General features: G+C 43.8%; 1 protein-coding gene across 3 annotated transcripts in view; it reads left to right on the top strand.

The window, feature by feature from the left end:
• Window positions 1-27,050, top strand: part of ATP2B2 (ATPase plasma membrane Ca2+ transporting 2) — a 375,363-nt gene that overhangs the window by 41,915 nt on the left and 306,398 nt on the right. For all 3 annotated transcript variants that reach the window (XM_055344601.1, XM_055344599.1, XM_055344600.1), the window contains exon 2: window positions 19,211-19,282. The gene's annotated coding sequence lies outside the window, so the exon portion shown is untranslated. The remainder of the gene's footprint in view (window positions 1-19,210; window positions 19,283-27,050) is intronic.

The following is a 27,050-nucleotide window of genomic DNA, read 5'->3' on the forward strand; positions in this document are numbered from 1 at the left end:
CTGTTGTTCGAGACAAATCCAGTCCTTATAGCCACAGGGCCCCATGGGGGCATCAGAGAAGGGGAAATGGGATCATCCCACCAGAAGCCTGCCAGGGAGGCAACAGGTATGCAGGATGACAGGATATGGGGTCCCAGGTCCAGAGTGAAGCAGCTCAAAGTACAAAGCCCCCCTGGACTGCTCCCCAGCTCCAGGGCCTTGTCCGCCCTCCCTGGAGTCCAGCATCCTCACCTGTCACACAGGGGTGGTGCTGTTCCTGACCTTTCAGGGTCGATGTGAGCGGTCAACAAGATCTCTTGTAAAATGCTCACTGTCTTGCCTGGCTCATGGGCTGTGGGGTGAATTGGTATCTTTGTAAAATAATACCGGCAATTGCAAGCCATCCCCTCACTCAAAAACATCCTTGTGTGGACAAAGGTGAAGGAGGCCTGTTCTGTTCTGCCAGAGAGCCCAGTCTCCTAAATGAGATATCTGGTTGTATCTTAGGCTCCACACCCCCACGGGCAGCAGGTGGGTAGGGGTGGAGGTGGGGGCTGTGATCCTTGCAGTGTCCCAACCAGATGGGTGGTGTAGTGGCCACAACCCTGACCCCCTGGCATCCCCTGCTGTGTCTGCAGTCCCCTCCCCAGCTGTAGTGTGCTTTTGCTTCAAATGTCTGCACCTGTAACTCATCCTTGGCCACCTGCCTTCAGATTCCTGGAGCATCTTCCCAGTAGCTGCAGAGAACCAGAAATGCCCCTTATGTCCCTTCCAGTGTGGGGGCCCTTAGGCAGTTCCTAGTGGGTGCAGAAGGGTGAAAGTCCAGCTCCCTTCCCTGAGCTGGGCAACCATGAGGGATGCCTTAGCCCTCCAGAGCTGCCCTAGAGAGTTCTACTGAGGTCACAGCCTTGCTCTCTTTCTTTCTGCCCCTGTCCTGCTCCTCCTCTCCCTTACTGTTCTCCCCTGGGACTGTTCCCTTTCCACATCATTCACATGGGAATCCTCACCTTAGGGTCTGCAGGAAGTGTAACTGTTGTCCCATTTTCCAGACGAGCCACTTTCTCAGGTGTCCCACAGTCAAGGGTGGCTGAGCCTGGCCTTGGGCCAAAAGGCCAGGTTTTTTCCACACTGCAGCATGTGATAAGGGCAAAAGCAGAGAGATAACAACTTCCAAACAAGGCCAGAGGGGCAGCAGATTATCATTTGTGAGCAGGAGAGTAGATGGTGTGTGGCAGACCCAGAGCATCCCATGGACACGCAGATAGGATTTTTCAGATGATGGAGATGGTGGGAAGGGCACTGTAAGGAAAGGGAATAGCATATGCAAAGGCACAGGGGTATAAAAACACTGGTTGCTGGGGAAACATATGGCCCCCTCCCTCCAGCCTCACCTCCTGACTGCCTCCCTGCTTCCACTCCGAGCTCTTCCAATCTATTCTCCAAACAGAAGCAGCCAGAGTTGTCTTTTTAAAATGTGAATCTGATCACATCTCACCGAGCCTCCACAAAAACAAACAACCTTTGGTGACTTCCTTTTTCACTTGACAAAAAACTAAAGATCCGTCCATGTCCAACCCTACCCAGCCTCTGCCCTCCTCTCCTGCCTTGCCCCTTTTACTCTCTCCAGGCCCCTTGGGCAACTTTGGTCTCTGAATGCTGTAGATCTGTTCCTGCCCTGGGGCCTTTGCATATGCTGTGCTCCCTTCTGGAGAAAGAAACTTTCTTCCCTCAGATCTTCACAGGGCTGGCTTCTTCTTGTTCTTGAGGTGTCAGTTTATACTGTGCCTCAGAGAAGTCACACCACAGCACATTGCCCTGTTGAATTCCATTGCAACATTTACAATAATTTCAGTCACCCGGCTTATTTAATTGTTTTCTTGTGTGTCTCACATTGCTCCACTGGAATGCTAGCTGTCTGAGGGCAGGGATCTTGTCTCTCTCACTCCTTTAGCCAAACCTCTAGCAGTGCCTGGGACATAGTAGGTGCTCAAGAGTATCTGTTGCACTTGACTGGTGTGTGTGAGTGCATCAGAGGCTGGGGAGGGACCAGGGCTGGACAGTGAAAAGCCATGAACACCGAGGTAAGGCATCTGGACATCATCATTTGAGTAGTAAGGAGCTACCAGTTAAGGTCACTGCTTCAGCCAGTTCCAGGGGGATAGAAAGGAAAGAGAAAGCATTTCCAGGGTGCTCTGGGATGCCCAGAGCTGGACAGATTGACTTCCAATCCTAAAATGATCTGGCCCCTTCTCCCTGTGTTCTGTTCCTGACTCCATCCTATTTTAGAAGAGTATAAAAGAGAAGTGATGGGGTGCATGGGTAGCTCAGTCAATTAAGCATCTGACTCTGGATTTCGGCTCAGGTCATGATCTCAGGGTCCTGGGATGGAGCCCCACATTGAACTCAATGCTTAGTGGGGAGTCTGCTTGAGGAATCTCTTCCTCTCCCTCTGCCCTTCTCTCCCTCCCTCATACTCTGTCTCTCGAATAAATAAATAAATCTTTAAAAAGAGAGAAGTGATGCACAGAAGTTGGCCCAGACCCATCAAGAGCTGCAGCTCCCCCCACATTTGAGCCTTCATCTCTTTGCACGCTAGGCACTGCCTTCTCCTCAACCCTTCCATCACCCCCACCACCCCGTTGCCTATGAAATACATCAAATGCCTTATTCAAGTTTTTCCAGAAATTTTAACCCATCCCTGAGGACACCACTGTGCAACTAAAAGCTTATTTTTTTGAATTCATTGATCAAGTGTTTGTTTTTGAGGAAAAAAACAGTTATGTTTTTCCAGTTATGTTTCCAAGAGGGAAAATGTGTTGTCCTTTCATGGCACTGGCCTATAAAGAGTTGAAAAGAATCATTAAATATGCCAATTAATCTTAAATCAAGCATTGACAAGGAAGGAGGTGGTGTGTTCTTTGGATAGATGTTTAAATCTTCCATAGTGGGGGATATTTTCTCCTGTTACTCCTGGAAGCATAGATTGAGTTAAGCTGTTTAAAAGGAAGGAAGGCAAGAAGGAACTTATTTTGGAGAGAAGAAATAGAGAGCAAGAGAATCACTTCTAATATGGTTAAGAGGTGATGGTAGGGGGCACTGAGAGGACCATGTGGGCAGGTGACTCTAGAGAAACTAGGGAACGTGGTTGTTCTTCTCCTACTGTCATGTGTATATGAGTCACCTGGGATGCTGGTAGACTGCAGAATCAGATGTGCTTGCAATTCCAGTAACTCCTGGGTAACACTGATGCTGCTGGTCCATGGACTGCACTTTCAGTAGCAAGGCTATAGTAGACTAGAACACAGTGCTTGCAAGCAGTTTGGATTTTTCTGTAGTATCTGGGGAATTTGAAAAATAGAATTCATTTGCCCTAACGTTGAGCATTCTGATTGAGCAGATCTGAAGTGGGGCCCAAGAATCTGTATTTCTAGCAAGTTCCCAGGGGGTACAAATGCTCTTAGTGAGAGGACCCCACTTAGGTCTTAGAGAGGAAGGGAGGGAGGGAAGTTGGACTTCAAATCCCAACAGGAGAGTAAGGGTGGTGCGGAGGGAGAACAGAGATAAGCTAAGAACGATTGGTATGGTTGAACTTGAGTGAAGCTGAGGGTCAAGTATATATAACCTGGGCATTTCCATTGACCACCATTATTCTTCAGCATTTCTTTTCTTTTCTTTTTTTTTTTAAGATTTTATTTACTTATTCATGAGAGACACAGAGAGAGGTAGAGAGAGAAGCAGAGACAGGAGAAGCAGGTTCCACACAAGGAGCCTGATACGGAACTCGATCCCCGGACTCTGGGATCACGCCCTGAGCTGAAGGCAGATGTTCAACCGCTGAGCCACCCAGGCATCCCTATTCCGCAGCATTTCTTGACCTATGGGAAAGCTGGTTATTTATAATTTGTGAGGTGTTTGTACTTTACTAGTTGTAGCTTATAGGAAAGCTAAAATGGCAGCACTTTAAAACTAGGCAGGTCCTCTAAGCATGCCCAGACCCGAGGGGTCCCTGATGAGAGCTCCTGGAATGGAGGCATGGTGACAAGGAGATCACATTGTGGGTCACTGTGGTGATATTTCTCTAAATGTAGTTTGCAGATAGCTTTATCGGGTACTCTTGGGAGGTATGAAAATGCAGATCCCCCGACCCCAGACCTCCTGAATCTCCAGGGAAGCCCTGAGGCTGCATTATTTTGCCAGCTCCCTAGGGGATTTTAATACACTAAGGACCACTCCTTCCACAATACAACACACTATATGATTTGAGGCACTGCTTTTACCACTTTCCTAGTGGAACCTTCTCCCTTGAGATGGCACAAGGTGAGTGTATGCTGGAGGGAGTAGAAGCCATGGCTTCTCCCCTCTCGGCTTTTGCCCATGCTAACATTCCTTCCTCTAAGTTCTCTTCCTGGTAGGTTCCCCTCTCCTCCTTTAGGGCTTGCTTCCTCCAGGAAGCCTTCTCAACCCACTCCTGCCTCTCCTTTTTTGGATATTTTGTAGTATTTATTGCCCATCTCACATATTTGGACACTTAGCTTTGTTCTTCCCTGAACATTTTTTTTTCTTTTTCCAAACTTTTATTTAAATTCCAGTTAACATACAGTGTAATGTTAGTTTCAGGGGTAGAATTTAGTGATTCGGCATTTATATACAACAGCCAGTGCTCATCACAGCAAATGCCCTCCTTAATCCCCATTACCTATTTCACCCATCCACCCGCTCACCTGCCCTCCAGAATTTGTTCTCTGTACTTAAGAGTCTGCTTCCTGGTTTACCTCTTTTTCCCCCCTATGATCATCTGTTTTGTTTCTTAAATTCCAATTATGATTGAAATCACATGGTATTTGTCTTTTTCTAACTTACTTTGCCTAGTATAATACTCTCTAGCTCCATCCACCTTGTTACAAATAGCAAAATTTCATTTTTTTATGGCTGAGTAATATTCGTGTGTGTGTGTGCGCGCGTGCATGCATGCATGTGTGTGTGTTTACACTACATCTTCTTTATCCATTCATCAGTGGATGGACACCTGAGCTGTTTCCATAATTTGGCTGTTGTAGGTAATGCTGCTATAAACATATGCCCCTTATAATCAGTATTTTTGTATCCTTTGGGTAAATACCTGGTAGTGCAATTGCTAGATTGTAAGGTAGTTTTATCTTTAACTTTTTGAGAAATCTCCACACTGTTTTCCAGAATGGCTGCACCAGCTTGCATTCCCACGAACAGTGGAAGAGTGTTCCCCTTTCTCTTCCTGTTCACCAACATCCATTATTTCCTGTGTTGTTCATTTTAGCCATTCTGACCAGCGTGATGTGGTACCTCATCATGGTTTTGATTTGCCTTTCCCTAATGAGGAGTGATATTGAGCATCTTTTCATGTGTCTCTTGGCCATTTGTATGTTTTCTTTGGAAAAATGCCTATTCATGTCTTCTGCCCATTTTTAAACTGGATTCTTTTTGGGTGTTGAGTTTTAGAAGTTCTTTGTATATTTTGGATACTAACCCTTTATTACACATGTCATTGGCAAATAGCCTGTCCCATTCTGTAGGTTGCCTTCTAGTTTTGTTGTTTCCTTCACTGTGCAGAAACTTTTTATTTTGATGAAGTCTCAGTAGTTTATTTTTTCTTTTCTTTCCCTTGTCTCAGGATATGTATCTAGTAAGAAGTTGTTATGGCCGATGTCAAACAAGTTATTGCCTGTGTTCTTCCCTGAATTAATCTAGAATCATTTCACTAGTACTATTTTGGTGTCTCTTCCTTGAGTCAGTCAGTCACTAATTCGGCAAATACTTATTAAGAGCTTTTATATGTCAGATTCTAATGAGGCCCCAGGTTCCAAGATGAATACAGCACTGCCTTAGAGCAGCTCACAGTCTAGTGTGGGAAACACACACATAGACACATAGAATACAATAATAAAAATACTCTAGTAAGGACTTTGGAGTCATTCTGCCTAGATTTAAATCCTGGGTCCACCCACAGTATCTCTGTGACCTTGGGAAAATATCTTAACCTCTCCGTGCTCAAGTCTTCTCACCTGTACAATAGGGATAGTGATAATGCCTGCTGCAGAGGGTTTGTGTAAGGCCTCAATAGCTAATGAATGTAGAATGCCTACCTAATACATTTCCAGGTTCCAAGTAAGAGTTCTGTAATTGTAGGGTTGATGCTGCTAGGGGATCTTAAGGAAGGGATGACTCCTCATACCACCTAAAAATAATCAAAAATGCCTTGCAGAAGGGAAGATACTGGAAGTGGGTGTGCAGGATAAGCAAAACTGTTGAGAACGGAAGAGCATTCCAGGAAGAGGGGAAAACCTAGTCTTCGCTTCTACAAGGGTCTAGAAACAGAAGAGGCAATGACACAGGATGCTCTAGGAAGCTAGGGCATGGAGCCACGGTGAGAAGTGAGCTGAGGTGAGGGGCTCTCAGAGCCTAGTTTCCTCCTCTGAAAGGTGAGGATAATAACAGCATAGCATATGCCCTTATGGGAAAATAGGAGGAAGTTAAGTGGTAATAGGAGCTCAGTATCCAGAGCTCAGTATCCAAAGCTCAGTAAAAGTTGGTAAAATATCCTGGAACTGCATGGGGAGCAGATTTGAGGACAAGTTGAACAAACCACATGGGGAGCCTCCACCTTGTCTCTGATGCTCCAGATGGGTCGCTCATCTCAGGGACCTTCTTGTACCCATCCTGCCCTATCAGACTTGGCTAAGGATGACTTTGGACTCCAGAAAGCAAACGCACCCACAGCCAATGAAAATTTGGCACTTTTAAGTCTTGAGAAGAATGTTCCCAGGATGGGTTGATGGTCAGCAGTAGTGTGATATTAGTCATTATGTGGCCTTATCCTCTTACCCTAACTGCTTTGGGGCATAGCCATTGAATGCAGCTCACTGGTGGCTGTCATAACTCCACATGTAAGTCGTACCAGCCTGATGCTCTGAGTGCTTACCCTAGAAATAAAGTAAAGGATACTGCCTTTTTTTTTTGCTTTGATTTTTGTATTGTGGTAAAATATACATACCATAAAATTTACCATTTTAACTATTTTACTATGCAGCTTAGTGGCATTAAGTACATTCACACTGCTGTACAACTACCACCAACCATCTGCAGAACTTTTTCATCTTCCCAAACTGAAACTCTGTCCCCATTAAACACTAACTCCCCACACTCCCCATCCCTCCTCATCCCAGCCCTGGCAACTACAATGCTACTTCTGTCTCTATGAATCAAACTACTATAGGGACCTCATATAAAAGAAATCATACAATATTTGTCTTTTTATGACTGGCTTATTTTACTTAGCACATAGCCTCAAGGTTTCTCCATGTTATAGCCTGTTTCTGAAGATCCTTCCTTTTTAAGGCTGAATATTCTGTGTAGAAACCATATTTTGTTTATCCACTTACCTGTTGCCCAACACTTGGGTTGTCTTCAGCTTTTGACTATTGAGAATAATACTCCTATGAATGTGGGTTGAGAAATATCTGTTTGAGTCCCTGCTTTCAATTCTTCTGTGTAGATACTCGGAAGTGGGATTGATGGAATACATGATATTCTGTTTTTATTTTTATTTTTTTGAGGAACCTCCATTCTGTTTTCCATAATGAATGTACTAAGGACACTGCCTTTTGCTACATTTCTCCAAATATTCATGTAGCCAAGATTGCCTTGGATTCAGGTCACGCTGTAATATTAGTACATGATGTTGTAATAACACTTAAGTAACTAGGTTATAGCTATGGTCTAGTTTGCTAAAGTGAACATAGCCAGAATGGGACAGTTTCCCCTTTATGAGTTTAAAAAAGATCTTACCTTAGAGCCTCATCTTGTGTATGACTCCTAGAGGGCACTGCCCATCATTTATTTTCCCCGATGTAGTTATGAGTGGGTGATGGATTTCATTTGGAAATGATGTAAACCTTTCTGCCCTTCTGGGCAGTATATATGGTCATCATCCTTCAGAGAATGATTAACACCAACCAGGCCACATCCAGGGCTGGAGCGGACACAAGAAGGTCTATTAATTCATTTATGATGAAAAACAGTCCCATTATCTGGACCACAGGATTCTCTCCTTGAAGCCCCAGGCTCCATGGGAAACTAGATCAGAATAGAAGGCCATTGTATTGATGTACCATGGAACCATCATCATTTCAATCAGAAACCTAGAACTCTCTTGGTTTATAAGGTTTATAAGGCCATCAGAAGATGGCCCCAAATTGAAGCAGGGGAGTGAGATGGAAGGAGTGTAGGATGTCATCAAGCTAAAAGACTCTATCTCCCAATGGATAAGGGCTGGCCAGAAGATTTTAATACTTGATACTAGCTAAATCTACCACCACCTTAATCTACTCACCCACCAATCCATCCATGCATCTCTCCATGAGTTCATCCAACTATCCATCCATCCATCCATCCATCCACCCATCTATCCATGTGTAAGCTGAGGTCTGAAGATGAATAGGAGTTAACTAGTCTAATACAGAAAAATGCCCAAGCTGGAGGGAACAGCATGTGCAATGGGTCTATGGTAGGGAGTTTGTCAGCCAGGAAAGCTGGATCAGAGAGATGCCCAGGAGTATGGCATAAGGTAAAGCTGGAGGGGTGAGCAAGAGCCAGACAATAGGGTATGAGGGACATCATAGGAAGTTCTGCTTATACCAATAATATTTAAAAGAGCTTTCTGTGATGGTGGAAATAATCTGTAACTGTGCTGTCCAACACAGAGCACTTGAAATGTGGCTATTATGACTAAGGAACTGAATTTAGTTTTTATTTCATTTTAATTAGTTTAAATTTAAATGACCACATGTGGCTAGTGGCTACTTCATTGGACCATGCAGCTCTGTACCCAAAACAGTGGGAGGCCATATGAAGGGTTTTAGCAAGGGATAAATCAACATGATCGCAGTGGTCTCTAGCTGTTTTGTGGGGAATGTACCGGGAAAAAGACGTAAGAACATGGGAACACCGGTGAGGAGGCTTCTGCATTAGCCCAGGGAAGAGAGTGGCCACCTGGACTGGGGGTAAGTATGAGAGGGAAAGAAGCAACGAGGTCTAGGAGAGACTGGGGATGGAAAATCAACAGGACTTTGGTGATACAGGAGATATCAGTGACTTAGAAGCAAAGTTGGGATAATCCCCAGGGTTTTTGGAAAACACATCAGGGTGAAAAGGGGAGCTTTTTCTGAAACAGGAACTACTGAAGGAGGACCAGATTGGGAAGATTGGGAGGGTCCTGAGTTGTGCTTGAGTCACTTTAGGCATGAGTGATTACTGAGTTGCTTAAGAGGAAATGTCATTTGGGAAACCAGAGCTCAGACAAAAAGTATGGGTTGTGAGTCATTTGTGAATGGATAGAAATTGAGGCCACAAGTACTGACAAGACAGGACAGGATCAGGGAAGAGAAGAGAAGACCTATGCCCAAGGCAGGCTAGAAGGCCTTCAACTCTGATGCTGGGTGGAAGAAGGAGCATCTGTAGAAGTGTGGAGAGGGCATGGCCAGAGATGCTGGAGGAAACTCAGGAATATGTTGGTCATGGAAGCCAAGGGAAGAGGCTGTTTCCAGTTGGAGGGGTAGGGAGTGTGTTTAGGACCTGGAGAGAGGCCAAGCTGGCTGAGGATAGACCACATCCATCAGACATGGGTATGGAAATCAGTGGTGACCTGGTCAAGGGTAATCAGCTGAGGACAGCCAGGGTATGCCTCCATACCCTGCACACTCGTGTCTTCCAACATTTCATTTCTTTGGCTGCTAATAACTTCCACGGGAATGCAGTCAGGTTTTGCAGATTTGGGAACTGGTTGAAGGTGACTTTGTGTTGATTTTACAGTAAGACTCTCAGCCAGAATTGGGTTCCCTTTTGTCCATATTCTTGAGGGCATGATAAATAGCTCCCAAATTCTGGAAACAGTGTTGACAGCTGTTGTCACAAAGAAGGAAGGTCCTCCATGTCTGGTTTTTTATAAATGTGGTTGGTTCTGCCCCATTGTTTCCTTAATTTAACTTAATTAATCTGCATTTCCACCATCCTCATTTACATCTAAAGCCTGAATGACCAAAAACTTCCTTCTGAACTTCACATCTGGCCCTTTCTGTCTTGTCCTGCACAGATGCAGTTTACCTCATTTTCTCTAATCATTTCTGTATGTATTAGCACACCATGATTGATAGAGATAGAATCTAATCTCTATCTATTTGTCGCCAAATGGAGACATTGGCATGCTGCAATGAATTCATTCATTCATTCACTCACTCATTCATTTAGGATTCCAGCTATGTGCCAGACACTTTCTGGACACGGGAGACAATCAACAAACAAGTAAAATTATATAGTGATAAATGCTATGAAGACAGATAAATCAGGGAAGGAGGATTGGGAGGGATAAAGTAAAAGGTTGCAGTTTTCAACAGTGTAGTCCTGGAAAGCCTCACTGAGGAAGTAACATTTGAACAAAGTCTGGAAAGGAGTAAAGGAGAAACCCCTGGGGACAGCTGAGACTAGGTCTGGGTCTCTGGAGACAGTGTGGCTGGAGCAGCAGGAGTGTGATGGGTGAAGGCAGAATGGCAGTAGGGGATGAGACCATGCAAGGTTGTTGCAAAGACTTCCATTCTGAAGGTAGAGGGAGCCATTGCAGGGTTTCCAGTCAAGGTGTCACATCATGTAACTTGAGTTGAATTGGACCACTCTTGTTAGGAGGAGGCCTGGGGCAGAAACAGGGAGTCCAGTGATGCCATAACCCAGGACAGGCAGGATGGTAGTGGTAGAGATTCTGGATTATGTCCTAAAGGTGACCTGGATACAGGGCAGGAGTTAAGTAGGACATCAAGGTTTTGAACTTGAGAACTTAGAAGGGTGAATTTGTTCTTAAGAGAGATGGAGGAGGTAATGAGAAAAGCAGGGGGGAGGAATATCAGGAGTTTGGTTTCAGATATATTAAACTTGAGATGCCTGTTAGAAATATAAGAGGAGAAATGTAAGAGGAAATGTGTTGCTGGCAGGAGGATACAATGGTCCAGCCTAGAGATATAATTAGGGAGTCATCAGTACAGAAAAAGTCTTCAGATGGGATGAGATCATCTAGGCATAGTCAATATAGGTAAAGAAGAGGACTGAGAATCCTGGAAGATTCTCTGAGTCTTTCACTTTGTTCTTACCATCAACTGTTCTTTATTGTCCTTTTTTATATCTGGCCACCAACAACTGCTGAGTTTACCAGTCCTCAGTTTGGGCAGGGAGGAAGAGAGAAACAAACTTCCCTTTCTCAATTCAAGTTTTAACATTTTAGGGCAGGACTCTGATTGGTCTAGTTGGATCAGGTGCCTACTCCTGAACCAATCAGCTTTGCCAGGAGGCAGGGCCATGCTATACTTATATGGCAGCTCTCTTAGTAATCCCGTGGTCTAGTAAAGTGAAGTGAGACACAGTTCTTCGAAGTGGGTGAGCATACTGGACAGGTACAAATCCACGTAGGGTTTTTAAACACTGATTCAAGGGCACACAGGTGACTTTTTCCTGAGGGAAGACTGGCCAGCCAGACATGGAAAATGAATTGCTTCCTGTCTATAGACCATCACCAGTCCCTTCCTCAATTCCTCAATTGGTCCAGACTTGCTAGAGAAGCTGGTGATCGACTACTGGCCCGTCTACTACTACTCTCGGCACTTCCCAACACCTCAGCCCAGCAGTTGCTTGCTGTTGCTGATAAGACTATCTTCAATTCTCTCCTCCCAGCTTAGACTCTCAAGTGCTCTCATCTCTATAGCCAAATGCAACCCCTCCTCCACTTTCACATGTTAGGTCATCTTTTCAGGAATACATTAGGGAGGAAAGTAGAGAGCAGCCTGGATTCAGGCATCTCCTTCCCTTTACACCTTTCCTGGATGTCTGACCTCCCTTCCCTCTCTGAAAGCAGATATCTCCTTTCATATGCTTCTCTGCACTTCAGCTGAGTTTTACTTCCTCACCTGCCCTCTCTTTGATTGATCACCCTCACCTTTTCCTCTCTTCTAATATATGCTCAGGCTTCCTCTTCTGAGGACAAATCACTCCTTCCTTTAATGCTTTCACTGTCCAAGGATTATCGTTTAGCCTCTCCTTCCTTCCCTAGCCTGAGTTTCCAAAAGAACATCTGCTGTCCAACTCCTTGCCCCCATCCACAGAGACCCTAGCGGGCCCCCATCCCCTTGTGGACAGACCCAGGAGACCCTTTTTGTGTCCCACCTCCCTAGTTCCCCACAGCAGCTGTGATAACATGGTCAGGGGCAGTCCCCCTACTCCTCTTCTTCAAGGAACTCTGCTTTTCAGCTTCTGTGGTGGCAAGTTTTGAGCCTAGATGACCTGGGGGGAGAGAAGAAACATGGAATAAAACAAAGCAGAGAGAGGTAAGGATGGTTCAGATTCTAGTCTGCTCTAAGGGCATTTTCCCATCTACCCCAGGCTGCTGTCCAACACTTGCTTTCCTCTGTCCCAGACATAGTTCCCAAACCCCCTGAGCACACTGCTTCCCTCCTCCCGGTTTTCACTTTTTCCAGACCTACCCTCTTCTCACCCTATGGAAACCCTCCTGTGGGCTAGACAAAACTCCGATTCCTCTTTCTCTGCAATCCTTCCCTTCTCAAATTCACAATCTGCGGAAAAGGCTGCCCACATTTGTTCTCACCCCCGTCACCCCCACCGTGCTCCATGCATAGAAGTCCCACTGCTTTGCTGAATCACAGCATCATAGAATGTTCTTTGTAGTCCATCATTCACCTGGCAATTAATCACATCCTGCTGTGCCCTGTCTCTGATGCAGTTGATTTGCAGGGTGCTTCTCGCCTTGTATTATTATGTAACTCCCCACGTGTTGTCTCTTCAACCTGAATTAAGTTCCGGTGGGGGTAGGGGGAGTAGGCAGGGGTGTCTTATCTGTCTTTGAATCCTCCAAAGCTCTTAGCAGAGTGGCTTACACAGGAGATGCTCAATAAATACGTGATGATTGATGGGCTTGTTGTTGATTTTTCTCCAGCCCATCCTTTATGCTGCTGTCAGAAAAATCTTTCTCAAGTATTGTTCTCATTACATAACTCATCTGGCTCCTTCCCTTTAGTCCGCCAGCATTATTGAGTATTTGCTTGGGTGGGTGGTACTGGGTAGGGATTTTGGGAGTGAAGGAGGGGCAAGTGAAGAAGACAGCTGATAGAGGCCCCCTGGGTCTGGCATGTTCAGTAAATGAGTAAAGTAGAAAGTATATATGGAATTAAGCCATGAATGGAGGAAACATGAAGACTAAGGGATGTCAGAGAAGTGGGGATGTCCTTGTGAGCTCTGATCATTGAAGCTGACTTTGAGAGGTACAAGGGCTTGAGCTAGGTCTCTTGGATGGGAAGGTTTGGGATAGGGAGGGATGAAGGAATTCCTGGCAAGGAGAATTTGAGGAGGTGAGTAGCACAGCTGTTAGGACTATCATGGCAGCCTATGTGTCCTCTCAGGCATCCGTAGGGCAGTGTGAGAAGGTCAGAAACCAGTGTAATTTGCAGAAACCTAGAAGTCTTTGTAGATTTCAGAAGGGTCATCAATGACCCCAAATGGGCAATTTGCACAGCTAATAAATGCAAACTCTCACAAACAATCATGTAATCAGAACCCTCTCAGCATCCCATTTGCTGTTCAGTCTCCTGACAGTTCAGCTCTCCTCTATCACCATAGCAGACCTTGGCCCCTGATAAGTTGTAGCATCTGAATCTAGAGAGGCCAAAAGGTGGGCTTTGGGTGTTTGTCTCCAGGGAGGGTGGTCTGATGGTCCCCTTAGTTGCCAAGGATAAGACAAAAATCTAACAAAATAATAATCATCATATTTATCATCATCATCTACCAAGCAGCCCTGAGCTGCTTTATCATCATCATCTACCAAGTAGCTGCTTGTATCAACATCTTTGCAACAGGGATCCTGCTGCACAAGATGGGTCTTCCCATGATCAGCCAGGTCATGTCAGAGATCCCACGAATGCCATGACATGTGTGCTTTGTGGGGTGGACACGAGAGTGTGACACCTCCCAGTCCTCTCTTTGACTATATTCTAGTTGCATGAGGAGACTTTCCAATGCTGTAGGATGAAAGGAGACCCAGGCTATCACCCAGCAGGAAAACAGCTGCAGAGGAAGGAGAAATGGGAACTGCTGGGGATATGTTGACCATGCTTCTAGGCATCATTCAGGACAGTGTTAGAAGAAATAAATGTAAACCCTATTCACAGACATTGTTTCTTACACCTGTTTCCACTATATCCTGTTTCTTCTTTTTGTAACTTTTTGGGGGAGTATAATTTCAAATTGCAAAGATAATAAAAATGCTTCCTATATTTTTATTTATGAGTACCCATTGTTTATATTTTCCTCAGTTCTCTGTGTGTTTGCTCACCTGTATGTATATCCTCTGAGCAAGTTGCAGACCTTCACCTCTGATTACTTCAGTGTATGTTTCCTCAGAACAAAATGCCAGTACAGTTATCAAAATCTGGAAATTTCACTCTCATCCAATGTTATTGCTTCATCCACTGTCCATATTCACCTATCATTGACTGCCTCCATAATACCTTCTAGGCTTTTTACCCTGACTTTTTCTGAGTGCACTCCCCCTTTCTTATTTTTAAATTTTTATTTGGAAATAATTTCAAGATCACAGAATAGTCGCAAGAATACTACAGAGCATATCCATGTATTTTACCTAGATTTGGCTATGACTGATGTTTTACTCCACTTACTTTTACCATGTACATAGATTATCCATCTACATTCATAACATTTTTTCCTAAACTATTTGAGAATAACTTGTATACGACATATCTCTTCACTCATGTGTTACTTCCCAAGAAGGACCTTCTTATATAACCATAGTGCAGTTACACACTCTATAAAATTAACACTGATATAATATTGTCATTGAAATGAAATCCACATAACATAAAATCAACCATTTTGAATAATTCCATGGTGTTTGGTACATCACAAAGCCATATAATCAGCACCTCTAGTTCCGAAACCTTTTCACCACCCCAAAAGTAAACCCTGTACCTATTAAGTAGTTTCTCCCTACTCGTCACCTCCCTGCAGCTCCTGGTAACCACTAGTCTGTGTTCTGACTCTATAGATTTATCTATTCTAGATATTTCTTATCAATAGAGTCATATAATATGTGACCTTTTGTGCCTGGCTTCTTTCACTTAGCAATAATGTTTTCAAGTTTCATCCACATTGTAGCTTATATCAGAACTTCATTCCTCTTTATGGCTGAATAATATTCCATTATGTGGATAGACCACATTTGTTTATTCATTCAGTGATGGACATTGAGGCTGTTTCTACCTTTTGACCACTGTGACTAGAGCTTCTATGAACATGTGTGTATAAATATATAGTAAATATATATATATTTATATACACACATATATATACATTTGACCACCTGTTTTCAGTTCTATGGGGCATATACCTAGCAATAGAATTGTTCATTTTGATTATCTGGCCAAGGGTTTTAATTTGTCCACTGTATCCTTACTATTTCATCCCCAACCTGTGGAAATACTTGAAGACCAAGTAAATATGCTACTTCTCCACAAAGTCTCCCCTAGATTTAGCATCCATTGGTAATTCTTACCTAATCTGTTCTTTACTGTGATGGTTGCCAAAGGCTGGTTTTGCAACTCATTCACTCTCTCTGCATTTACCAGGTGGACCATGACATTCTAGTTTAAGCAAGGGTTCCCTCTCCCCATGGATTCATTGATTAACAATTTTTTATGTGAATTCATGAATTCCTGTTTTTTCCCCCAATGGTTTATAATTGATTGCTGTCTTTAATCTTTTTTCATGCTCAATTCATCCCAGAATTGGCCAATGGAGCCCCCTGAAAGCTGGTGTTTGTGTCCTTGTGAAGTGCCTTCATCTTTGTTTTGTTCTGATTTTGGGTGTGTGTGTAAGGACTTCCTTAACTTTCTGTCATAACGAGATGTTCCTCTTGGACTTTCTTGAACCTATCCTGCCCAACCCTTCAGTCAGCCATTTCCCCAAAGATCTATGGTTCCTATTAGAGGAAAATTAGAATTGGTACTCAAAACAGATCAACCACAGGCATTACCTCATGCTGCATTTCTTTTTAGATAAATTCTGGGCATAACTGTGATTATTTTCAGAGAAGTGGGCCTTCTGGGTCATGAAAAATCACGTATTCTTTAAACATAGAAACATCTCAATGCTATGTGAGCACTGGTCTCTACTGAATTTTACATAGGCTGGACACTGTGTATGTGCATGTGTGTGTGCATATACATGCACACATAATTGTGCACAATGACTGCTTTTGTTTTAAAAGGTGAGGATGTAAAGTTACCTGTTTACTGCTCTGTCTCCTCTAAGAGATTGCAAGCTCCTTGAGACCAGTGACTGCACCTGTCTCATTCGCCACCCAACACCCCATAGTGCTTGGCATAGCCTGATATTCTGTAAATGACCATTAAGTGAATACTAATAGCCAAGTATAGCTCCCCTATATGGAGCACTTACAACATGCTGCGAATTATTCAAAGTGCTATATGTGAATTAGCTCTTTTAATCCTCACAATGGCTCTACTATTATATTCCTCATTTTACAGATGAAGAAGGGAGGTTCAGGGAGGCTGAGGGCTTTGGCCAACTTTACACATCCAGGAAATGGAAAAGCTAGATTCACTCCCAGACAGTCTGGCTCCAGAATCTATGCTGTTAACACAACAGAATGCTGCGTTATGGATGGATGGATGATATGTGTGCAGATGGATGAATGAGTGGATGAATAGGTGGATGGTGGGTGGATAGATGGATATGTGTGTGGGTGGATGGATGGACAAATGGGTGGGTGGATAGATGGACAGACAGATGGATATGTGCATGCATAGATGGATAAGTGGATGAATGTGTAGGTAGGTGAGTGGATGGATGGATATGTGGGTAGATGGATAATGAAGGAAAAAAATGAATGAATGAATGAATGAATGAATGAATGAATGACTGGATGGATGGATGGATGGATGAGTGGATGAATGTGTTGGAGTAGATTGATGGATAGATGGATGGATGAATGAACCTGACATGGTAGTTTATCCATTTCTCTCCTTTCTTTGACCTAGCTTCTCATGCAAATATCTCCATTCCCTCTCTTCCTGCTCCCTTGGAATCTGCTCTCTTTCAGTGTGTCTCCAGGAGCTCCTAGATGTCTCCAGGAGCTCCTAGATGTCTCAGGAGCTTCCCATTTAGAGCTGAGGAATTGGGAGGTGGGTGGTTAAGAAAGAGAGAGAGAGAATATCTAACTGCCATTTGCTTTAGACCAGAGGTCGCCAAATGGTAGCTTAGGGCCAGACCTTGCCCCTAGATATGTTCTGTTTGATCCAGTGAGGATTAAAACAGAACAAATAAGGATTTACTATCTAAAGATCAGAAAAGTTACATTGAGTTTTGATTTCCAGCTTCTCTTTAAGAAAAATCAGTAGATCTGGGAACTCAGGCCTTCACATGTGCTAGGCCAGTCTGGGCTGGGCTGAGAATCCGCTGTCTGTGTGATGTGAAACTTGAGACTCTCTGTTTACTGTGGTTTCCACTCATCTCTCCTCATTCATCATCTACTTGGTCCCTGGGGGACCTGAGTTTTCAATCCCTGATCAAGACACTGCCCCTCTAGTCAACCAGTCCAAGGTGAGAGTTCCTTCCTTGGGCTGCAGCATTCCAACGTTGACTCTCTGGAGCAAACAGTTGTCTACAAAAGTAATATTGTTCCATCTACTACCTGTACCCCTGCCTGGTGGATCCTGCTTTACTTCTTATGTTTCCTTCCATTCGTGGAGGTCCCAAGGTTGTTAGTTGCCCTGAGTTCAATTGAGGCTCCAGGGTTGCTACTTACCCTAGGATTTTCCTAATCTTCCCTGCTATGGGTTATACACCCTGACTGTTTAGTCCAGAAGCTATTAACACTCTCATCCAGACCAATGATCATAATATTGAAGGAGCAGGGCAGAATCCTGGGCTTTAAGACACATCACTCTGGTTAACCATTCCAGATTCATTTAGTCATCCAGAAACCATGAATCCCTCTGTGTTACTATGCCTTGGTCCTCCTCTCTCAAACCTTTCCTCAAAAGCATCAGGGGACACCAATCCCTTGCGCTGTTCTCATTTCCTTGCCCAGAAAACCCTAGGAAAGAAGGCAGGAGACAGCAGTATTCCAGGCAGGGATTGAGGGGGTGAGCTAAGGACATCAACAATTTATGCCTCTCTTTCTTGGTTACAAGCTACCCTCCTCCATCACTGAAGCCTGCAGGAGTCCCCAGGAGGGTCACTGCATCTCTCTGCAGCTTCTTGCCCCTCCTGCCCTCTGGCCCTCCCACAGTTCCTCAGATCCCAGACAGCCACTGGGAGAGCATGTCACAGGGCCCTTGCTTCCCTAGGATGTGCCTGTAAAGAAACTTACCAGTCCCAGATCAGTACCACAGCTTTGGTAGCTTGTAACCTTGCTGACGCCTGTGTCCCATTCCATGGTGTTTGTAGCCTGAGCATGATTCTGTGACAGAGAAGACAGAAGCCAATTTACAGACGAGTTGCTGCACTATATTCTCCTTCTCTTGGGCCACCTATGTCTTCATCCTGACCTCTGGCATAATTGTCAAATCATTCCCCATCTTCAGAGCAAGCCCTGTAGGGTGAAAGGGCATCCTAGATAGGTGAGGATCAAATCCTGCTGCCTTGCTGTGCAGATAAGTGACTTGGCCCCTCATCTGCACAAGAGGGATGAGGGCATTGCCAGTGTGCTGACTCCTCTCCATTTGCCACCTTACCAGAGAGACCAATCCTCCCTCTGTACCTGAGACTAAATGGTTTCAAAGGACATAAGCTTTTCCGTGCTAAGACACAGGGAGTTCCTAGGAAGACCGGGATCGTTGGCCACACCCTCCAACTCTTCACAGATCTGCAGAGAGCAGATCTGGGACTCTTTATCCTGGGACTCTGACCCACCGATTGTACTCTTGAGCTCCTCTGCCCTCCAGCTTTAGTTCAGGTTCAGCCAGTGGGTGGCACCTGCAGGGGATCAAATGGTGGGAGGAAAGAAAGGCAGGGATTTTCTTCCTCACTCCCTCTCTGCTTCAAAACCTCCACCATGGCTCCAGCTATCACTGGGCTCCAGTGACACTCATGCTCCTCCTTGTCCCTTCAGGCCAAGGGGAGGTAGGAACCCCCACTCAACTGTTGGCCTCTGACACCGTTCCTGGGACCCCATCCACACCTTGTAAGTATGCATTAAAGTCTCTCATTTGAGCCATCTGGGATAACTTCTGCTGGGTGTGTGATAAGGATTAAATTATATACCCTGTCTGAGGGATCCAGCTCAGTGGCCTGCCGGGATGAGTGCTCAGCAACTTGCTTACTGTTATCATCATGCCAATTTCTAGCCGTTTTTTTTTTTTTTTTAACCTGAGTGTGTTAGGTGTTCTGGACTTGTAGGTAGGAAAGTCTCAGTGTCAGTCCTGACTCTTAATTACTGAGAGTATGGCCTTGGGCATGTCCCTTCATCCCCCCGAGCTTCAGTTTCCTCATCCATGAAATGAGGTTCATTATTGTGACCCTTGGTGTGACTGTTGACTGTGAGTGTTTTAAATCTGTGCCTGGTATCAAAGAGGTGGCCAGTGGTGTAAGATTCTCCCTGTGGTCTTTACTGCCCTATGAGCAAGATGAAGACCCCTCTTTACACCTCCCCACCAAAGACGTACATCTGGATAAGGAGATGCTGCTTCTCCATCCTTGTTTGTTCCCAAGTAAGCATTGATGACAAATATGATACAGGTCACTTTTGGAATTTTCTGTCTTGTCCTCTGGGCCTGCTGCAGCTGCCAGGTGGAGAGGATGATGTGACATGTGGGTTTCTGCCCATTTCCCAGTCTGCACAGCTTCCCATCTGTAAAACAGGATGCCACAACACTTCCTCAGCATTCCCCTTGTACTAGTTGAAGCTGACTCAGAGCAGCAATCTTTGAGCACCACCCGTGTGTCTCCCAGGGAGGTATGGAGAGAACAAGGGGTGCAGGATATAACACTGGTTTAGAAAACATGCTTCTCAAGTCAAATGGCCTTGATGTTGCTCATAGGTATGATGATTAGCATAGTGGCCACTAAGAATCCTGAGATTTCTTCCAGCCCTGAGATTCTGAGTCTTTAGTGTCCTCTACTATAATACTCAATGGCCTGTTGCATTAGTTTCTGTTAGTAGTGCCCTACTCTGTGTCATTATTTGATCACTCTTTTTTGCAAGTTGTACAAAGTCCACCTTGTGAATTTTATCTTATTTATTTATTTTTTAAAAAGATTCTATTCATTCATCTGAGAGAGAGTAGGGGGAGGGGCAGAGGGAGAGGGAGAAGAAGACTTCCCACTGTGCAGGGACCCCCCCAATATGGGGCTCAACCCCAGGACCCCAGGATCATGACCTGAGCCAAAGGCAGACACCCAACCAACTGAGCCACCCAGACACCCCACCATCTTGTGAATTTTAAAAACGGAATATATAGGTTCTCATAACTAAAATTGTATAGTTTCAGGTGAAGCTGGGTCCAGGGGCACCAACTCTAATGCCACCGATTTGTCTGCCTCCAGCTATCAGCTGTGGTTTCTTCTGTGTCTCTTCATAATATTTAAAGATACGCCCCAGCAGATCCAAGCTTATATACCACCAGCTCAGGGACCCCAAAGGAAACAAGTGCCCTTTGCTCAAGACCTCTAGCCAAAGTCCTGAAGTTAGCTTTTATTTAACCTGGCCAATCAAGTTTGGGTCATGTGACCATTCCTAACCAACCACCATGGCTATGGGTGTGTGATGACCTGATTAACTGGGTCCACTGCCCAACCTGATATGAGAGGAGGCAGGCCCTCCAGAACCACAGAGCATCTTAAGAGGTTGGACCTGATGACTCCAAAACCATTCTGAGGTCTAATATGTGAAGCTTCTGCAATTCTTATGTGTTCACTTTCGGGGCAGCATAGCACTGTCATTAAGAGCTAGATCACTTGAGTTCAAGTGCTGGCTGCCCCAGTTTCTGGCTATGTAAACTTGAGCAAGTTACTCAACTTTCCTGAGCTATAGTTTTATCATCTGCAAAATTAGAATAAAAATTTTGTCTACCTTGGAGATATGCCATGAAGATTAAACAATCTTTGCAAAGTGCTAAGAACTGGGTCTGGCACATATTAAATTCTCTGTGGGTGTGCTTGGTGCTAGGGATTCAAACATAAACCCACTAGACCTGTGCCCTGCCCTTATAGAGCACATAATCTGGGGTAGGAGGTGGTTCTTTTAATGAACACATACTGATTGAGACCTAATATGAGAGGTGAATTGGATGAGTGATTATAATACAGACTGGTAAGTGTGAGAACCCAGAAGGTTACCTAATGGGGGCTTCCAGAACTGAGGATTAACAGGTGAATCTGCAAGTAGGAAGGTTGTACCTGGCAGAGGGAAGAGCAAATACAAAAAGTCTGGAGACAAGACTAGATATACTGCCTTGGAGAAGTAAAAGTTTGAGCACGAATAGAGGCTGGCATTTAAGGTTTGATGGGGAGGTAGTAGTGGCAATGGCCTGGGGAACAGCCACCATGAGGCTGGAAAGGGCAGTAGGTGACACATTGCCTGCCCAGGGTCTTGCATGCTCTTTTTGTAGGAATCTGGGCTCCAGCTTAAGGGCTGTACAGACTCCCTGAAGAAATTTCTATTTTTTTAATTTTTAAAATTATTTTAATAGCTTATGTGAGGTATAATTGATGTATGATAAACTGTGCATATTTAAGTGTACAATTTGATAGATTTTGTCATGTGTATACACCAATGAAACTGTCACCTCTATCAGTAATGAATATATCCATCACTCCCCAAGATTTGCTTGTGTCTCTTTGTTGCCCCCTCCCTGTAGCCATTCCTGCTTCCTCCATCCCCAACAAACTACTAATCTGCTTTCTGTCACCATAAATTATTAACTTACATTTTCTAGAAATTTATATAACTGGAACGATACAATTTGCACTTGTTTTGGTGAACGGGGCTGGCTTCATTCACTCAATATAATTATTTTAATATTCCTCCATACTATAGCAGATAATATTTCATTTCATTTTATTCCAACGGAGTAGTATTCTATTGTAGGAATATATCACAGCAAGTTATCTGTTCACCTAGAGATGAGCAATTCAGTTGCTTCCTATTTGGGAATATTACAGATAATTCTGCTGTCAACATTTATGTGCAAATCTTTGTGTGAACATATAGTTTTCTTTCTCATGGGTAAATACTTAGAGTGAAATTGCTGGATGATATCATAGTGTGTAATAAACTTTTAAAGAAACTACTCAGGGGTTCCCTGGGTGGCGCAGCGGTTTAGCGCCTGCCTCTGGCCCAGGGCGCGATCCTGGAGACCCCGGATCGAATCCCACGTCGGGCTCCCGGTGCATGGAGCCTGCTTCTCCCTCTGCCTGTGTCTCTGCCTCTCTCTCTCTCTCTCTGTGACTATCATAAATAAATAAAAATTAAAAAAAAAAAGAAACTACTCAGATGTTTTCCAAAGTGATGGTACCATTTTATATTCCCACCAGCAGGTTTTGAGAATTCCAGCTGTGTCTCATCCTCACCAACACTTGGTATCATGACTCTTTTTTTCGCTTTAGTTGTCCTAATACCTGGGTAGTAGTTTTAGTTTGCTTTTGCCTCCTGATTAGTGATGCTGAACATTTTTCCAAGTGTTTATTTGCTATCTGTATATCTTTTTTGGTGAATTGTCTGATCAAACTTTTCCCCCATTTTGTACTTTGAGCATTCCTTATTATCTTCTGGGCAGTTATCTTTGATCATACCTATAGTCTGTAGATACTTTCACTGTCTGTGACTTGACTTTTCATTTTCTTAGCAGTATCTTTCAAGGAGTAGAAATTTAAGTTTTGATGTGGTCCAATTTATCAACTTGTTCTTTCATCAATAGTACTTTTGGTAGTGTATCTAAGAAATAATTGCCTGGGTCTTTGCTTATAGTTGTGGAACTGTTCTCCCATTTTTGTCCCTTATTCCATCAGTTACTGAGAGAGAAGTACTAAAATCTCTAACTATGATGTGAATTTGTCCATTTATCCTAGTATTTCTATCAGTTTTTGCTTTGTGTATTTTAAGCTTTCTTGCTAGGAGCTTAAACATTTACAATTATTATGTCCTCTTGATAAATTGACTCCTTTATCATTGTGAAAGGTCCTTCTTTTTTCCCTGATATTCTTTACAAGCATAATTGCAGAGAAATCTACTTTGTCTGATATTCATGTAGTCACTCCACTTTTTGATTAGTGTCAACGTGGTATATCTTTATTCCTTTTTTTTTTTTTTGCTTTTGACATATTTGTGACTTTATGTTGAAGTGCATCTCTTGTAGGCAGCATATAGTTGTGTCTTGCTTTTTTTTTTTCAAAGATTTTATTTATTTATTCATGAGAGACAGAGAGAGAGAGGCTAAGACATAGGCAGAGGGAGAAGCAGGCTCCCTCTGGGGAGCCCAATGTGAGACTCGATCCTAAGACCCCAGGATCATGACCTGAGCCAAAGGCATACACTCAACCACTGAGTCACCCAGGCACCCCTGTGTCTTGCTTTTTAATCCAGTTTGACAATCTGCCTTTTAATTGAGGGGCTTAGACCACTTGCATTTATTGAGATCAAAGGCACAGTTAGCTTTAAATGTCTTATGCCACCATTCATTCTATCTGGCCTTTGTTTCCTTTTTCTTCTTTTTCTCCTCTCTTTTGAATTGATGGAATGTCTAATTCTATATTATTTCCTTTGTTAGTTTATTAACTCTAATTATTTGTTTTGTTGATATAGTGGTACCTTTAGGATTTATAGAATAGATCTTGAACTTATCCCAGCCTATCTTCAAGTGGTATCACTTTGCACACAGTATGCCTTATAATGGTGGATTTCTATTTTCCTCCCCTGAACCTTCGTACTTCTTGTCATGCACATTATTTTTGTGTATATTATAAGCACTACACTCTTGTTATTTTTATTTAAACAATCACTATCTTTTATAAAGTTTTGAATAATTTTCAAAAATTTATATATTTGCCTATGTGGTTCCCATTTACAATGCTTCTTTATTCCTTGTGTCTGTATTCCCATCTGGTATCATTTTCCTTCTGTCTGAAAGATTTTCTTTAACATTTCTTATAGTACGATTCTGCTGATAATGAATTCTTTTGGGTTTTATGTGTCTGGAAATGTCTTTATTTTGCCTTTGTTTTTTGAAAGATATTTTTGCTCATAGGTTTACAATTCTTTCTGTATTTTAAAGATATCGTCCCCACTGTGTTCTCATTTACATTGTTTCCAATGAGAAATCTGTCATCATTACCTCTTTCTCTGTATATAATTTATATTTTATTTTCTGGCTTCTTCCAATATTTTCTCTGTATCACTTGTTTTAAGAAATTTGATTTTGCTGAACTTTGGTATAATTTTCTTTGTGTTTCTTGCACCCGAGGTTCATTGAGCTTGCTGGGGCTGGGGGTGTTTATAGTTTTCATCAAATGTTGGGAATGTTTCAGCCATTAGTTCATCAAATATTTTTTCTGCACTCCTTCCCCTTTTCTCCTTTGAGGATTTCAGTTACAAGTGTGTGAGGTCACTTAATGCTGTCCCACAGCTCACCAACGCTGTGTTCAGTTTTTTATTCTCTCTTCTCCTATGTTCTGTCTCAGGTAGTTTCTATTACTGATTTCATGTTCACTGGTCCTTCCTTTCGCACCCTCTGATCTGCTGCTGGTCTCATTCAATGTTTTGTTCATTTCACACATTATGATTTTTATCTTTACAAGTTGACTAACGCCTTTTTTATGTCTTATCTCTGTTTGACTTTTTGACTATATGGAATCCAGTTTATAATAACTGTTACTACATCCTTATCTACCCATTCTAGCATCTGAGTCCACTCTGATTGATTGTTCATCTCACTGTGATCATGATTTCCCACTTCTTTGCCTGCCTGATCATTTTTTATTGGTTTCCAGATACTTTTTACCTTGGTGGGTACTAGATATTGTTGTATCCCTGTCCATGTCCTTGAGCTTTGTCTGAGACACAGTTAAGCTACTTGGAAGCAGTTTGACTTGAGGAGTGGGGTGGTCTTCTTTACATATTTGTTAGATGAGACCAGAGCAGTGCTCATTTCATGGCCAGTTACTCACTCCTACTGAAGCAAGACCCTCTTGGGTGCTTGACTCAGTAGTCCATGAATCCTGAGGGTTGCCAGTATGGCTGGTGACAGCAGACCTTATTCTTCTTACCCAATCAGATGATTCTTTTCCTGGCCTCTTCACATCTAGGCCAGATCACTACTCGACTGAATACTGGCGGGGGTCCATCTCCTGATCTCCAGAGAGCTTGCTCTATACCCTCTTGTCTCTCCAGTGCTCTGTCCTGGACTCTCAGCTCTGTCTCCTCAATTCGGGGAGCTCACTGGTTTCTACCTGGTTTCCTCCTCCTGGGCTGTGCCCTGGAAACCTCTCAGGCAGTAATCTGGGGCAATCACTAAGGTCACCTCTTATTTGCCACCACTCAGTTATCACTGACCATTGTCTGATGTCCAATTGCAAACAAATAATTTTGTATGTTTTACCCATTTTCAGGTTTTTTTGCAAGTACAAGAATAAGCTGGTTTATGTTACTCCATCTTGACTGGAAGCAGAAGTCCCATGAGCAGTTTAAATCAGGAAAGCAATAGACCAGCTTCACTTTTTAGAGCAATCCCTGTTTCTAGAAGTTCTTCCTAATCTCCCTGGGGTCTTAGGCATCTGGGGCCATCAGCCTGAGTGAGCTCATTTTCCCAGCCTCCTCCAACATGGAAAGGTGGTGTACACAGGGAGCCAGCCCTTCACGACCAGCCCTGTACATTTCCTGGGAAGTGGCCCAGCCTCCCCTGCTGTCACTTCACATTTTTGTCTGCAGGTCCCTGGCACTTAGAAGCAGGGAGTGTTTGGGTGAGCAAAGCCACTTGTCACTGTGTTGGCAAGAGCAGGGGAATTGATGCCAGCCAGCATTCAAGGGCCACAGGAAGACAAATTATCCTTTATATTAGAGCGGCAGTTTTGTATCAGGCTCATCCACAGTCTGACCCCTGTGGGGTCAGCAGGTCGAGGACTTTTATGCCTTTCTTAGGATCTATAGTTGTGGGAGGCCACCTAGATGCTAAGTGGCATAGTTTGTGTCTCTGAGCACTTGTGCAGGTTTTGAGGCCCTGGATGGCTCTGAGGGGTCCTCTGGCCTTGCCCATGTCCCCAGAAAGCCCAGCAGGAAGGCCTAGGAGTGACTTAGAGCCACCGTGATAGCTTCCTTGCACACAGAAATCTCTTTGAGCTGGGGCCGGGGAGCACTTAGCGAAACACCCCCCAGGGGACCATTTGCAGAGGCCTGCCTTGCCTGGTCAGTGCAAAGCTGGCAGGGATCAATGAGGATGACCGAGAGAGCGCCATCCTTGTCAGGGAAGAGCAGGGCTTTATGGAAGGATGCCTGTGGATGCTGTGTCGTCACTGTATGCAAAATGCTACCTGGGAGGAGCTGGTGGAATTTTCCACCAAGGCCAAATCACAGACTGTGCTAGACAGCAGCCTCCAATTCTTGTCTGTCCCTGCAATCCCAAGTGCTCAGAACACTGGAGAGTTTGGGGGAAGGGGGTAGGGTGGGCTTCATGGTCTCAGAACATGGCAAGAAATGGCACGTGAGTGTAGTGGGAAAACCTCACTACTGCACATACCTAAGAGCCAGAAAGTCATATTGCCTTGTGTCCTCAGGATGTCATTGGTGAAGGGAGGGGGACCACATGTAGCTTTTAAAGCTGCTTCCTGATTACTTGACCTACAGCACTAAACACCAAAACTCTAAACCACAGCCTCCAAACTGGAGGTCTTTAGGCTAATCCTGTGGACACATGTCTAATTTTGTGTACATTGCATTATCCTGCCTGCTGTTTTAAACTGGA

Source organism: Nyctereutes procyonoides, unplaced genomic scaffold (genome assembly GCF_905146905.1).
Source record: "Nyctereutes procyonoides isolate TBG_1078 unplaced genomic scaffold, NYPRO_anot_genome, whole genome shotgun sequence".
NCBI lineage: Eukaryota > Metazoa > Chordata > Mammalia > Carnivora > Canidae > Nyctereutes > Nyctereutes procyonoides.